Source organism: Medicago sativa, chromosome 6, assembly GCF_051527215.1.
Source record: "Medicago sativa cultivar Bolivia chromosome 6, Bolivia_mono, whole genome shotgun sequence".
Taxonomy (NCBI): domain Eukaryota; kingdom Viridiplantae; phylum Streptophyta; class Magnoliopsida; order Fabales; family Fabaceae; genus Medicago; species Medicago sativa.
The window spans coordinates 77,287,349-77,304,160 of NC_140754.1; positions in this window are offsets into that span (position 1 = coordinate 77,287,349).

Below are 16,812 nucleotides of genomic sequence, written 5' to 3' on the forward strand. Positions count from 1 at the left end.
ACCCAGAAGGCTGCAGCGGAGAGGATTTCATCATCTCTAACCCAGTTTATGTATGTTTTAATTCTTTCATTGATTATGCTATTTGTAAACTCAATTATGAGTAGCTAAATCTCTTAGAGATTAGATCCGAGATGAATCTTTGTAACCCTAATTGACACATGTTGCTGTGAAACTCTATTTTGTTTATGAATTCAATTCTAGTTTATTCAATTCAATTGTTCTTAATGCTTTTTATATCTTGATCACATATAACTTGATTTCGTGAGAATGAATGACCACTGACCATGGCTTTCAACTTAGACCTAATTGAATTGTTCTAATAAACAGGGTTAGTCTAGGAATAGATAATCGTTTGTTAGTGATAATAGGTTAACGTTCGGTAAAACCTTCAAGAATTATTAGACCACCTAAGGAATTAGGGGCTGTAGTTTAAGAAGAGGGTCCTAACTCAAGGGATTGATTAGGGCTATTTTGTTAATCATCGTAAATTAGAAAAGGATTCATAACAAATAGGTGCAGTAGACCAATTAGGGGAACTTAGAGGATTCGACGGATCTGATCTCATCTTTCTCTCATATTTTCGTAATCAAATCTTTATTTTCTGTTACTTGATTTAATTAAAATCAAACCAAATCTACTGCCTAGTGGCAAAACAAAATAAACTTTTATACATCCTATTTTTATAACGCGATTGAATTATTGAAGTTAAAAACAGTCCTCGTGGGATCGATATTTTTACTACTTCGATAGTATTTGGTGCACTTGCCAAACGTCTATCAAGTTTTTGGCGCCGTTGCCGGGGACTGTTGAATTATTTCAACAAGGCAATTACGTTATTATTTAGGATTTCTGTCTTTTATATTTTTGTATATATATTTATAAAAAAAATAAAAAAATATTATGCTCTTTGTTTTCTTCTCATTGTACTGTGCTACTGAAAAGTTTATCCAAGTTTTGCAGTTATGATAGACAGGGTACTCCTCTACGACACAGAAGAGATTGCTAAGTTGCAGTATGAAAAATATATGCTATCTTTTAAGATCAAAATTTTGGACAACAAAATCTCGAGTTGTGGTCATTATGAGGCGAATCAACCAGGTAGTGATGGTGAAGGGAAGAAAGAGGTGATCAACATCTATTACAATACTCAACTTCAGAATATTTTAGATGACTTCTTGGTGTCAAATCTAGTTTTATTTGAGAAGTTTGATGTTCAGTGTGGTGATCTTGTTGAGAAAGCACATGAGTCTCAGAGGAAGCTGGTTCAGATGAAGAGTGAGTGTCACAAGGTTGAGGTGGAAGAAAAACCCAAAGTGAGGAGTGTTGATATTTTCCCGAAGTCTGAACCAACGGAGGTTGAGGAAATCACTCGTGTGCAGATGGATGCACGTCCTTCTCTATGGTGGGAGAGCTTAAACTCTAAAGGTTTAACAGTGAGAGCATGGGAGCATCTACTTCTTTGCTACAAATTCATGGAATTCCTACCAAACAAGAGGAAGAAGAAGAATGATATATTCTTTCTGACATATTTGCCACCCTAACAGTGGTTGAAGCGTCAAGCTCAATGACGTAAAAGAAAGCGCTGGGTGGGAGGCAACCCACTGTTTAATTTTCAGGTATGATTTTATTGCTTTCAAAAACAAAAACACACAAATATTTTTCTTTTCTTTTAATACAAGGCAGGAAAGTCTAAAAATTTGTTCAAGTATACCTCCTGCCAAGAAAATCATGCAAGGTACTGATGTCTTGCATGATTCTCTCCTCAAAAGTTTTTCAGAAATTAAAGGAACTCAGGCATTTTTCAAGAAAACAAAATTTTTGGCCTGAGGAAGCAAAACATGCTCCCTGTTTGACCAATATCGCGCCGCGCCTGTATATGGCCGCAGCGCGATTTTCACAAGCAAAGAACCAAACTCCCTGTTTTGAGGAAATCGCGGCACGCCTGATATTAGTCGCGGCGTGATTTTCCTCCTCAGCCTATAAAAACCTCACTGTTCATCATCATTTTCATTCCATTCTTCGTACTTTTCTTTACCAAACTTTCCCTAGACTTCCCATTCACGAATCTCTTCCTTCTTCATCTACTTTATCACTTCCTAAACATCATCAAACCACAATCCAACCACAAATTCATCAATCCAAACCATTATCATTCACAGTCCTTCACAATTTTCCCAAACTTCACAAAACTTTCCTTTCACCATCTTCCTTAACCACAAATGGCCTCCAACCCACGAAACACCCGCTCAAAGAAAGCCACCAACCCCAAGCCATCCACAAGCAAAGCCAAACGCCCTCGTGCCGCATCCAAACCACCCGAAAACGCCATTCATTTCATCAATGACTCCTCGTTTTATTGGACCTTTTGAGATTGTTGAGAAGGTTGGGGTTGTAGCGTATCGGATTGCGTTACCGCCATCTTTATCGAATCTTCATGATGTGTCTCATGTATCTCAGTTGCGGAAATATGTGTATGATGCGTCTCATGTGATTCAAGTGGATGATTTGGAAGTTAGAGATAATTTGACTGTTGAGACTTGACCAGTTAGGATTGAGGATCGTGAAGTGAAGCGTCTGCGTGGCAAGGAGATCATTTTGGTTAAAGTGATTTGGGTTGGACAGACGGGTGAGAGTACCACTTGGGAATCAGAGAGTAGGATGAGGGTTGCGTATCCAGAGATGTTTTCTTCAGGTAATTTTCGAGGGCGAAAATTCTTTTTAGTGGGGGAGAGTTGTAACAGCCCGATTTTCGCTAGTTTTATTTTATTATTTATTTATGTGTGTTATATGTGCTCTTATGTGATTAGTTGCCTCTGTGTGTATTTTTGGTTGGGATTCGTAGAATTCGGTGTAGAAGGGTATTTTAGTCATTTTGGACTTAGGGGCATTTTGGTCATTTTGAGGGCAGTGGCAATTTTGTAATTTTGCAGAAAGTTATTTTTTTTAGTGTTTAGTGGAAGTTGTTATTTTACCAGGTTACTAGAGAGGGTGTAGTAATTATTTTAATTACCGTTAAGTGACCGTTAGTGTTGTATTTTACCGGTAAGTGAGTAGTAACATTTTTGAGGTTGAATTAGAAATGGGTTAGGCCCATTAAGGTTTGTGAGATAAGCCCATTAAGTGAGCCTTTATAAACTAATGTTAGTGAGAAGAGATAGGGTTACAACATTTTCATTTCATTTCATTGGAGAAGAGAAGAGATAGAAACTAGAGGGAAGAGCAAGAACAAGGGTTAGAGGCAAGAGGGAGATTCACCATCTAGGAGCTAAATTGAAGCTTGATTTAAGGATTCTTGGTGTTAGAGGTAAGGGGGTTAGTCTTTACTCATAATCACTTAGTTGTAGCTTCTACCCTAATTCTTTACTTGAGTGCTTATTTGAATAATTGATTATGGTGGAATTAATTGGTAAATTCGTGCTTAAGTTGTGATGCAATGTTTGAGTATGTAAATTGAATGTTAATTGAGTTGTTGATGATGAAATTGCAAGCTTAAACCATGTACATATGTATGCTTTGTGTTTTGCCCAAAAATTGATGACATGAGATGTTGTTGTTGATGAATTGTGATGAACCCATGATTGATTGTTGTTGTTGTTGTTGAGAGATGTTGTTGTTGATGAATTATTGATGAATTTATGATTGGTTGTGTTGTTGAATGATGGTGAGATCATGATTATATGATGTAGTTGTTGTTGTGCTACGATGTTCTCATCAATTTATGCTTTGGGTGTTGGTGAAAGTATTGTTGTGATTGAATTGTAGTGATTTTACAACTTTTGTAAAAATGGGTTGATAATGAAGGAGTTTGATTTTGATGATGTTGAATGAATTAAGAAGATTGTTAGAATGGTTAGAATGGTATGATTTTCTGTTTTAATCACTTGGTTTTGGAGAGAAATCATTTTGGGAAGAAAATGAGTTTTTGAGTAAAAGTCATTTTAAGAGCTTTTACAAAATAAGTCATTTTGGGATGAGTTGATTAAGTTGTTTTAATGTTGAAATGTCAAGTTTCCAAGTGTGGTTTGTATGGTTTAAGTGTTAGGAATGCATTGGCAAAAACGGAACTAAAATCGGATTCGAAAACAAGATTTTATGCCCGAAAACGTAAAATTGCATTTTTGCTGTACTGGTGGAATGACACGACCGTGTGTCTGGAGTACACGACCGTGTCAGAGTCCCCTGTAAGGGACCACACGACCGTGTGTCCTGACCACGCGACCGTGTCAGTTCTGCAGAATCCCAAAACCTTGTTTTTTTGTATTTTTGCGTACTTTTAAGCATACCAATGGATTCCAAACACCTAACCTTACTCAATCAGTTTATAATTAAGCTTCTAAGAGTATCATAGCTTGGGTCTAACTTGGTTTTGTTTTGGGAATTGAATTGGTTTTGCAAAATGATGCCAAGAGACGAACTTCGTGATTTTTGGGAATTCTTCATGTGTGGCCGATGAAATGCTTTTGTAACCTCTACTGCACACATAAGTGACTTATGAGAATACATGGCATAGGCAATTGAGCTTGTAGAATTGGTTTTGGTTCATAACTTCTATTATTTTTAAATGGTGACTTTTGGAGACGAACTTAGTAGAAATGAACCTTGATGAACTAAAGTCTTATGAATCTTTTGTGAATGGTCACATATGACTAGATAATTGTGTTTGAATGATTGTGGAAGGTTGAGAATGATGTTTATCATAAATTGTTGTGTTATTCCATTTTACTTGATTTATGTGATGTAAATGGAAATGAATTGTAAAAGGATGTTGATGAATGTTGATGAATTTTATGTGAGATGTGATTGTTGAATGTATGGGCATGATTCTTGATAATGCAATGTTGTTGAGTTGTTGAAATGTAAAAGGAGGTGTACTTTTACATTGTTTTGATAGTTGTTATGTTGGAGTTGTGCATTATCGAGTCATTGCTATATGCCCATGCATCATACCATGTTATTGTTGTTGTTGAAATGTAAAAGGAGGTGTACTTTTACATAGTAAGAGGAGGTGTACTCTTACTTAGATGTTCAGTTGGCATCTATTGTTGTTGATCTGGTACCACATGCATATATGTGTCAAGTCTAGGCGCATTGCATAACTTTAATTGTCAAATGGTTACGTTTGTGATTGTTAATGATGGGTGGTAAGTGTGAACTTGTATTGCTTATATGATTGAAAGTTGATGTTGGACATGTATGTAAATATCTATGAACTCTTTTATATTTGTACATCTGTCCATTATGATTTGATTATGATTAATGTAATACTTACCCCCAGTGGTTTCGACCGCCTACCTGTCTGTATGGATGGGTAGACGTTGTGCAGGACTAGACGCTTGGTGAGTTTGCTTGTTGGATGTTTGGACGACGGGAGCTTTCTCCGTTGTCGTGTCAGTGTCGTAGTATCTAGGCTCTGATTAGGCTTATGTTATTGCTATTGTCCACTTGTCAGATTTGAAGTATTGTCATATGAGGATATATTTGACCATGGCATGTATATGTTGAAGTTTATGATTTGAATTCCGCTGTGACCGTTGAAATATTATATATATGCATGACATTAGTTGGTTTGTTTGTGAGACGTAGCATCTATTTCTAGAATATTTCTGATGTATTCGCGCGTTTTACCGCTTAATAGAAATAGGATGTTACGGGTGTTAGAGGTAAGAGGGTTAGAATTCAACCATAATTCATAACTTTTCATTTCTACCCATTTTATGAAATTGATGAATTGAATCTAATTGTTGTAAATTCGTGCATGCTTATTGTTGTTATGTTTGAGAACATGATTTGTATGATAATTGCATGTTAGTATGTGAATTAACATGTCCAAATGCATAGTTGTTGGTACTTTGTGTTCTTGAGCCAATTTGATGAAAAATGAAGTTGTAGTGATGATTTGTGCATGAATTTGTGTTCATTAGTTGTTGTTGATGATTGTTGAACTGTTGGAACCAAATTATTATGACTGGAATTGTTGTTTATGGACTTGGGAAGAGATTTGTGGTTGTGTTGGTGTTTTGAGAAAATTTCATGATGTTGGTGAAATGAGTCAAATTGTTGTTTCTAATGCATGATTCGTGTTTGTTTAAGTGTATTGAACCTATTTTGACCCATAAACATTTTCTGGTACGTGTTTTGGGAGTCGGGGATTTGAAAAATGGGATTTTGGGTGAAAAAGGTGTGAAAATCCGTAACTGCTGAAGAAATTCGCCAGAATTTCGCTAATAGCGAAACTGTCTGGAGTTTTTTCGTTAATAGCGAAAATTGAGCTAATAGCGCAGTGAGTTAATAGCAAAAATTGAGCTAATAGCGCAGATTTCGCTAATAGCGAAATTGCCCAGAAACAACTTTTCTGTTTTGTTCGTTTTGAGCTTTTGGGGACCAATCCAATACTTCTAAAATGTTTCTTTGGACTTAATTAACCTCTGTTTACACCTTTAATCCTTCTGGAACATGATTTGATTTGGTTTGGACTCGAACTTGTGAAATTGTCTAACTTTGGTAAAAACGGTCCAAACGTCGATCTTTCCGTAAACTCGTTTTCTCTCGGAGATTGAAGTAGGATTAGAGTTGTATAAAGTTTATATGATTTCTAAAAATGGTTATGATTGGTTCCATCAAGTTTGAACTTGTTTTGCTTTGACAATGAGAGTTTTTGTGAAAAGTGATAAGGTGAGACGAAATTTGAGTTTTTCATGAATTCATCGTATTTGGCCGATGAAATGCTTATGTAACCTCTACTGCATATATATGTGACTTGTGAGAATACGTGGCATAGACAATTGAGCTTGTCTACTTGGTTTTGACTTAAATGCTCAATTACTTGAATTATTTTGACTTCGAGAGACGAATTGATTAAAAATGATCTTTGAGAGCCTTTTCCATATAAACCTTTTTATGAATGGATTAATATGATTATGAGAGGATGTATGAATGGTTTTGAGTAAGGAATATGATGTTTGTGATCATATGTTGTATTTGTTCCTTTATTTGATTTGTGAGGGATTATGTGGAAATGTGGCAACTATATGTTGATTTATGTGAAGGTGATTGTTGGTGTATTTATGTGACAACTACATGTTGCTTGTGAATGTGTTGGTGATAGTATATATGTTATGTGGTGGATTGTTGTTGATTGCATATATACAAGTATTATTGATGTTGAGGTGAATTGTTTGTGTGAACATATGCATTGTAGTTGAGTCACATGTTCATGCATACATGACTGATGGTTGTGGATTTTATATCCAATTGAGGTGATTACGATGTTTTTGTTGCATCGAAGGTGACGACCTGGAGGTGTTTTGGTACCACATGCATCTAGATGAGTCTAGAGTCATTGCATAAATTGTTGGTGAATTGAATTGTATTGAGATGTGCTTGATGGTTGCATTTCTAATTGTAATGGTGAATTGAATTGTTAATTGTTAATTGTCAAGGTGAATTTGTAATATGTGTATGATATACTTATTAATATGAACTTGGAATGATGGTAATGAATGATATGAATGTTGTGAATACTTGTGAGTATGTGTATAATTTGTTAATCTTCATACTTGAATGTATCTTTCATTTACAATGTTCTTATTATTTCTTTTTGGGTTATGATGATGTAATGCTAACCCTTAGTGGTTTACCATCTACCTTTCTGTATGGACGGGTAGATGGAGTGCAGGATGCTTAGTTTGTTTGCTTGATGATGCCGAGGAGCAGAGTTCCTCTTTATATGCAAGTGTCTAGATTAGAGCTCTGATCTAGGGTAGTTCTTGCATGTTGGTTTTTATTTTTGGACTATGTATTTTGGAGTTGAGTTGGTACTTGTTATTTGAGATTTGGAGAATACATTGTATTATGTTGAGATTTGATGATGTTTAAGAATTATATGTATGTTCCGCTGCTATGTTATGTAACATGATCTTTATGCATGTATGTTTGAATTCGAAGACGTAGCATCTATTTCTAGAATATGTTTGTATATTCGCGCGTTTTACTGCTATTAGAAATAGGGTGTTACAAGTTGGTATCAGAGCCTGGTTAGTCTTGTCCAGACTAGTAGACTAGTGTTTGTTGATACTCCCTGTTAGTATACGAATGGTAATGAGTTACCTTCGGTACTTGTTCTTATGTTGTTCTACTGTCGTTCTTATCTGTTGGTTGGTTTTGTGTAGAAGTGAGATGGCCGGTGGTAGAGATGATGGAGCAATTGCTCAGGCTTTGACTTCGATGGCTCAGGTTTTGGCTCAGGTTAATGAGCAGGCGGCGGTTGGTCATCGTGATCCTGGTGAGGCGGAGGAGCGGAGGTTGGATCGTTTCTTGCGAAACAGTCCGCCAATGTTCAAGGGTAGGTATGACCCGGATGGAGCTCAGAGTTGGATACAAGCCATGGAGAGGATCTTTCGTGCTATGGTGACTAGTGAGGATCAGAAGGTCAGGTTGGCTACTCATATGCTTGCTGAGGAGGCCGAGTATTGGTGGACTAATGCTAAGGGAAGGCTTGAGACTGGTGGAGCTGTGACTTGGGCTAGGTTCAAGACTGAGTTTTTGAGGAAGTACTTTCCCGAGGATTTGAGGACCAAGAAGGAAGTGGAATTCTTGAACTTGAAGCAAGATAACCGTTCAATGGCTGAGTATGCGGCAAAGTTTGAGGAGCTTTCGAGGTTTTGTCCGTACATCAATGCGGAGGATGCTATGGTTTCCAAGTGTGTGAAGTTTGAAAGCGGTTTGAGGCCCGACATCTACCAGTATATGTGTATTCAGGAGATCCGAGACTTTGATACTTTGGTGCATAAGTGTCGTATGTTTGATGATGCTGGAAGGGCTAAGGTTAATCACTACAAGGCTCAGAATGAGAAGAAAGGAAAGGGGCATGGATTTGGGAAGCCGTACAACAAGGACAAAGGCAAGAAGAGAGAATCTGGTGGAGGCTCTAAGGTGAACGTTGCTGAGGTGAGGTGCTACAAGTGTGGCACATTGGGTCATTTTGCTAATGATTGCAAGAGTGGTGAGAAATGCTACAAGTGTGGAGAAGCAGGTCACAAGGCTTTTGAGTGCAAGAAGGAAATCACTTGCTACAATTGTGGTGAGAAGGGGCATATCAGTACTAAGTGTACCAAGCCGAAGAAGGCGGCAGGGAAGGTGTTTGCATTGAATGCGGAGGAAGTGGAGCATCAGGATAATCTCATCTGAGGTATGTGTTTTATCAATAGTACTCATTTGATTGCAATTATTGATACTGGTGCTACTCATTCTTTTATCGCGGTTAGTTGTGTTGAGCGTTTGGGTTTGGTTGTGACTCCGTTGTCTCGAGGGATGGTTATCGATACCCCGGCTAGTGGTTCTGTGACTACTTCCTTTGTGTGTGCTAAGTGTCCTGTTAGTTTTGGCAATGTAGATTTTGAGTTGGATCTTGTGTGTCTTCCGTTGAAGCATATGGACGTGATTTTTGGTATGGATTGGATGTTGACTTTTGGTGTTAACATTAATTGTTTGACCAAGAGTATAACGTTTTCTAAGCCGGTAGCTGAAGAAGGTGGAAGGTTCCTAACCGCGGAGCAAGTGAAGAAGTCTTTGGATGGTGAAGCTAGTGTGTTCATGATGTTTGCTTCCTTGAAGGAGAGTAGTGAGAAAGGAGTTGGTGATTTGCCGGTAGTGCAAGAGTTTCCAGAAGTTTTTCCGGACGACATTACCGAGTTACTGCCAGAGCGAGAAGTTGAGTTTGCAATCGATTTGGTGCCAGGAACGAGTCCTATTTTGATTGCGCCGTATCGGATGTCTGCATTAGAGTTGGGAGAATTGAAGAAGCAGTTAGAAGAGTTGCTTGAGAAGCAGTTCATCAAGCCGAGTGTTTCTCCGTGGGGTGCTCCAGTATTGTTAGTTAAGAAGAAGGATGGAAGCATGAGGTTGTGTGTGGATTATCGGCAGTTGAACAAGGTGACAATCAAGAATCGGTATCCGCTTCCGAGGATTGATGATTTGATGGATCAGTTGGTTGGTGCATAAGTGTTCAGCAAGATTGATTTGAGATCAGGATATCATCAAATTAGAGTAAAGGCGGAAGATATATCCAAAACTGCGTTCAGAACGAGGTATGGACACTATGAGTATTCTGTGATGCCATTTGGAGTATCTAATGCGCCAGGTGTTTTCATGGAGTACATGAATATAATATTTCATCCTTTTCTGGACCGTTTTGTGGTGGTGTTCATAGATGATATTTTGGTGTATTCGAAGTCTGAAGAAGAGCATGCCGAGCATTTAAGGATTGTGTTGGGAGTGTTGAAAGAGAAGAAGTTGTTTGCTAAGTTGTCGAAGTGTTAGTTTTGGTTGCGGGAAGTGAGTTTCCTTGGTCATGTAATTTCTAAAGGTGGCATTGCGGTGGACCCGTCGAAAGTTGATGCGGTTTTGCAGTGGGAATAGCCTAAGTCTGTTTTTGAAGTTAGAAGCTTTCTTGGTTTGGCCGGTTATTATCGGAGGTTCATAGAGGGATTCTCTAAATTGGCGTTGCCATTGACGCAGTTGACTCGGAAAGGACAAGCTTATGTTTGTGATGCTAAGTGCGAGAAGAGTTTCGAAGAGTTGAAGAAGAGGTTGACGTCAGCTCCAGTGTTGATTTTTCCGAACCCGAAGGAATCGTTTGTTGTGTATTGTGATGCTTCTAAGATGGGTCTTGGTGGTGTGCTCATGCAGAATCGTCAGGTTGTGGCTTATGCTTCAAGGCAGTTGAAAGTGCATGAGAAGAATTATCCGACTCATGACTTGGAATTAGCAGCCGTTGTGTATGTGTTGAAGATTTGGAGGCATTATCTGTATGGTTCTAAGTTTGAAGTGTTCAGTGATCATAAGAGTTTGAAGTATCTGTTTGACCAGAAGGAGTTTAATATGAGACAGAGGAGATGGTTGGAATATCTTAAGGATTTTGACTTTCAATTGAGTTATCACCTTGGGAAGGCGAATGTTGTTGCTGATGCTTTGAGCAGGAAGTTGTTGCATATGTCTGCTTTGATGGTGAAAGAGTTGGAGTTGGTTGAGCAGTTCCGAGATTTGAGTTTGGTTAGTGAGTTAACACCGGAGGGTGTGAGATTGGGAATGTTGAAGCTGACAAGTAATATATTGGAAGAGATTAAGAATGGCCAGAAGGAAGATTTGGAGTTGGTTGATCGTGTGGTGTTGGTTAACCAAGGTAAGGGAGGAGACTTCAGATTGGGTGAGAACGGTGTTTTGATGTTTCGTGATCGTGATTGTGAGAAGGTCATAGAAGTAGTTTGAGTATTCATCCAGGAGCGACTAAGATGTATCAGGATTTGAAGAGGTTGTTTTGGTGGCCTGAAATGAAGAAGGATATTGTAGAGTTTGTGTATGCTTGTTTGGTTTGTGAGAAGTCTAAGATTGAACATCAGAGACCGTCAGGTTTGATGCAACCGTTGTTTGAGCCAGAGTGGAAGTGAGATTGTATATCAATGGACTTTGTGGGAGCGTTGCCGAAGACTGCTAAAGGTTTTGATTCGATTTGGGTGATTGTTGATCGGTTGACGAAGTCGGCGCATTTTGTTCCTATCAAGACCGGTATGTCTGTGGCGAAGTTGGCTGAGATCTACATTAAGCAGATTGTTAGATTGCATGGTATTCCTTCTAGTATTGTGTCAGATCAGGATCCGAGGTTTACTTCTAAGTTTTGGGAGAGTTTGCAAGTTGCTTTGGGGACTAAGTTGAGGTTGAGTTCTGCTTATCATCCCCAGACTGATGGTCAGACAGAGTGGACTATTCAAAGTTTGGAAGATTTGTTGAGGGCTTGTGTGTTGGAGCAAGGTGTCAGTTGGGTCGAATGTTTACCATTGATTGAGTTTACTTACAACAACAGTTTTCATTCTAGTATCGGAATGGCGCCGTTTGAAGCTTTGTATGGTCGAAGGTGTAGGACTCCGTTATGTTGATATGAGTCAGGTGAAAGTGCTTTGTTAGGACCGAAAGTTGTGCAAGAGACGATCGAGAAGGTTAAGATGATCCAAGAGAAGATGAGAGCGTCTCAGAGTAGGCAGAAGAGTTATTATGATAAGAGGAGGAAAGACCTTGAGTTTCAGGTTGGTGATCATGTGTTTTTGAGAGTGAATCCTGTAACTGGCGTTGGTCGTGCTTTGAAGTGTCGGAAGTTGACTCCTCGTTTTGTTGGACCCTTTGAGATTGTTGAGAAGGTTGGGGTTGTAGTGTATCGGATTGCGTTACCACCATCTTTGTTGAATCTTCATGATGTGTTTCATGTGTCTCAGCTGCGGAAGTATGTGTATGATGCGTCTCATGTGATCCAAGTGGATGAGTTGGAAGTGAGGGATAATTTGACCGTTGAGACTTGACCAGTTAGGATTGAGGATCGTGAAGTGAAACGTTTGCGTGGCAAGGAGGTCGTTTTGGTTAAAGTGATTTGGGTTGGACCGACTGGTGAGAGTGCCACTTGGGAATCAGAGAGTAGGATGAGGGTTTCGTATCCAGAGTTGTTTCCTTCAGGTAATTTTCGAGGGCGAAAATTCGTTTTAGTGGGGGAGAGTTGTAACAGCCCGATTTTCGCTAGTTTTATTTTATTATTTATTTGTGTGTGTTATATGTGTTTATATGTGATTATTTGCTTTTGTGTGTATTTTGGTTGGGATTCGTAGAATTCGGTGTTAGAAGGGTGTTTTAGTCATTTTGGACTTGGGGGCATTTTGGTCATTTTGAGAGTAGGGGTAATCTTGTAATTTAGTTGAGGATTATTTGTAGTACTTAGTGAGAGTTATTATTTCACCAAGTTACTAGAGAGTGTAGTAATTATTTTATTTACCGATAAGTTACCGTTAGTGAAGTAAGTCACAGTTAGTGATATATTATACCGTTAAGTGAGTAGTAACATTTCTTGAGGTTAGAATAGAAATGGGATAGGCCCATTAAGGTTTGTGAGATAAACCAAATTAGATAGAGCATATATAAACTCTAGTTGTTGGTAAAGATGAGGTTTTACAAACATTTATCATTTCATTTCATTTGAGAAGTGAAGAGATAGAGGCTAGAGAGAAGAACAAGAACAAGGGTTAGAGGCAAGAGGGGATTCATCATCTAGGAGCTAAATTGAGGCTTGGGTTAGAGAATCTTGGTGTTAGAGGTAAGAGGGTTAGAATTCAACCATAATTCATAACTTTTCATCTCTACCCATTTTATGATATTGATGAATTGAATCTAATTGTTGTAAATTCGTGCATGATTATTGTTGTTATGTTTGAGAACATGATTTGTATGATAATTGCATGTTAGTATGTGAATTAACATGTCCAAATGCATAGTTGTTGGTGCTTTGTGTTCTTGAGCCAATTTGATGAAAAATGAAGTTGTAGTGATGATTTGTGCATGAATTTGTGTTCATTAGTTGTTGTTGATGATTGTTGTACTGTTGGAACCAAATTATTATGACTGGAATTGTTGTTTATGGACTTGGGAAGAGATTTGTGGTTGTGTTGGTGTTTTGAGAAAATTTCATGATTTTGGTGAAATGAGTCAAATTGTTGTTTCTAATGCATGATTCATGTTTGTTTAAGTGTATTGAACCTATTTTGACCCATAAACATTTTCTGGAACGTGTTTTGGGAGTTGGGGATTTGAAAAATGGAATTTTGGGTGAAAAAGGTGTGAAAATCCGTAACTGCTGAAGAAATTCGCCAGAATTTCGCTAATAGCGCAGTGAGTTAATAGCGAAAATTGAGCTAATAGCAAAATTTCGCTAATAGCGCAGATTTCGCTAATAGCGAAATTGCCCAGAAACAACTTTTCTGTTTTGTTCGTTTTGAGCTTTTGGGGACCAATCCAATACTTCTAAAATGTTTCTTTGGACTTAATTAACCTCTGTTTACACCTTTAATCCTACTGAAACATGATTTGATTTGGTTTGGACTCGAATTTGTGAAATTGTCTAACTTTGGTAAAAACGGTCCAAACGTCGATCTTTCCGTAAACTCGTTTTCTCTCGGAGATTGAAGTAGGATTAGAGTTGTATAATGTTTATATGATTTCTAAAAATGGTTACGATTGGTTCCATCAAGTTTGAACTTGTTTTGCTTTGACAATGAGAGTTTTTTTGAAAAGTGATAAGGTGTGACGAAATTTGAGTTTTTCATGAATTCATCGTATTTGGCCGATGAAATGCTTAGGCTTAATTGCATGTTTGGTCCCTTATGTTTATTTTAGTTTTCAAGTTGGTCCCTTATGTTTTGAAAGTTTCAAGTTGGTCCCTTACGTTTTAAAAGTTTTCAAGTTGGTCCCTTACATTTTGAAAGTTTCAAGTTAGTCCCTTATGTTTATTTTAGTTTTCAAGTCGGTCCAAAGCATAAGGGACCAACTTGAAAACTAAAATAAACATAAGGGACCAACTTGAAAACTAAAATAAACATAAGGGACTAACTTATTCCAACATGAGCAACGTTTTGGACCAACTTGAAACTTTTAAAACGTAAGGGACCAACTTGAAACTTTCAAAACGTAAGGGACCAACTTGAAAACTAAAATAAACATAAGGGACCAAACATGCAATTTATGTAACCTCTACTGCATATATATGTGACTTGTGAGAATACGTGGCATAGACAATTGAGCTTGTCTACTTGGTTTTGACTTAAATGCTCAATTACTTGAATTATTTTGACTTCGAGAGACGAATTGATTAAAAATGATTTTTGAGAGCCTTTTCCTTATCAACCTTTTTATGAATGGATTAATATGATTATGAAAGGATGTATGAATGGTTTTGAGTAAGGAATATGATGTTTGTGACCATATGTTGTATTTGTTCCTTTATTTGATTTGTGAGGGATTATGTGGAAATGTGGCAACTATATGTTGATTTATGTGAAGGTGATTGTTGGTGTATTTATGTGACAACTACATGTTGCTTGTGAATGTGTTGGTGATAGTATATATGTTATGTGGTGGATTGTTGTTGATTGCATATATACAAGTATTATTGATGTTGAGGTGAATTGTTTGTGTGAACATATGCATTGTAGTTGAGTCATATGTTCATGCATACATGACTGATGGTTGTGGATTTTATATCCAATTGAGGTGATTACGATGTTTTTGTTGCATCGAAGGTGACGACCTGGAGGTGTTTTGGTACCACATGCATCTAGATGAGTCTAGAGCCATTGCATAAATTGTTGGTGAATTGAATTGTATTGAGATGTGCTTGATGGTTGCATTTCTAATTGTAATGGTGAATTGAATTGTTAATTGTTAATTGTCAAGGTGAATTTGTAATATGTGTATGATACACTTATTAATATGAACTTGGAATGATGGTAATGAATGATATGAATGTTGTGAATACTTGTGAGTATGTGTATAATTTGTAAATCTTCATACTTGAATGTATCTTTCATTTCCAATGTTCTTATTATTTCTTTTTGGATTATGATGATGTAATGCTAACCCTTAGTGGTTTACCACCTACCTTTCTGTATGGACGGGTAGATGGAGTGCAGGATGCTTAGTTTGTTTGCTTGATGATGCCGAGGAGCGGAGTTCCTCTTTATATGCAAGCGTCTAGATTAGGGCTCTGATCTAGGGTAGTTCTTGCATGTTGGTTTTTATTTTTGGACTATGTATTTTGGAGTTGAGTTGGTACTTGTTATTTGAGATTTGGAGAATGCATTGTATTATGTTGAGATTTGATGATGTTTAAGAATTATATGTATGTTCCGCTGCTATGTTATGTAACATGATCTTTATGCATGTATGTTTGAATTCGAAGACGCAGCATCTATTTCTAGAATATGTTTGTATATTCGCGCATTTTACCGCTATTAGAAATACGGTGTTACAGTTCCTCTCCAGCAAAGACCTCTGCAGGGTCCCATGCGCCCTACAGAGACACCTGAAGATGCTACACCATTCGGTGTACTCATTGGCAACCTGATCTGCACGGTTCAACGGCAGACGTCGTTAATCGAGGAACAGAACCGACGCCTAATAGATCTGGAGCAAACGCGCCCATCAGTTCGAGCCAAGGAGGAGGGAGCCCCCGTACGTAGCAGAGGAGGGAGCCCTCGTCGATCACGCTCCAGATCCCCACGACACTCGGTGAGCATCAGATCTCCAAGTTACACCGAAATATCAACCAAAAGGAGATCCCCCCGGCGATCTCCACCCAGGCGATCCCATCCCAGGCGGACTCCACCTAAGAGATCTCCGCCACGCCAAACTCCCCCAGGAAGATCATCGCCCAGACGCAAGGGGTGCTCTTGGTCATCCTCCAGTTCAGAGGACTCTCGGGATACCCGAACCGATCATAACGCTTACGGTCCGTTCACACGGCGTATCCGGGAAGCTCTTATTCCCCGTGGACTGGAGAAGCCTCCACAAATGGACTCGTACGACGGGACAACCGACCCGGACGAGCATATCGAGAACATAGAGGCGGTTCTCACCTACCGGTCGATGCAAGGCGCCGTCAAATGCAAGCTTTTCGTCACTACCCTGAGGCGAGGAGCTGTTACGTGGTTTAAGAACTTGCGGAGAAACTCCATCAACTCATGGAGCGACCTCTGTCACAAGTCCACAACCCATTTCACCGCGTCTAGGACGCAACCAAAAATGGTGGCTACCCTCGAAGCCATCATCCAAGGAAGAAACAAACCCCTCAGATACTACATCGAGAGGTTCAACAAAGAAGCCGTTCAAGTACGGGGTGAAGGGACTTAAAGAGGGGTTTTTGAAAATTTTAATCCTCTTTGCGGAAGAAATCCCATTGAAACGGATCTTGATTAGATCATTAATCACAAATCAAACAGAAACTTA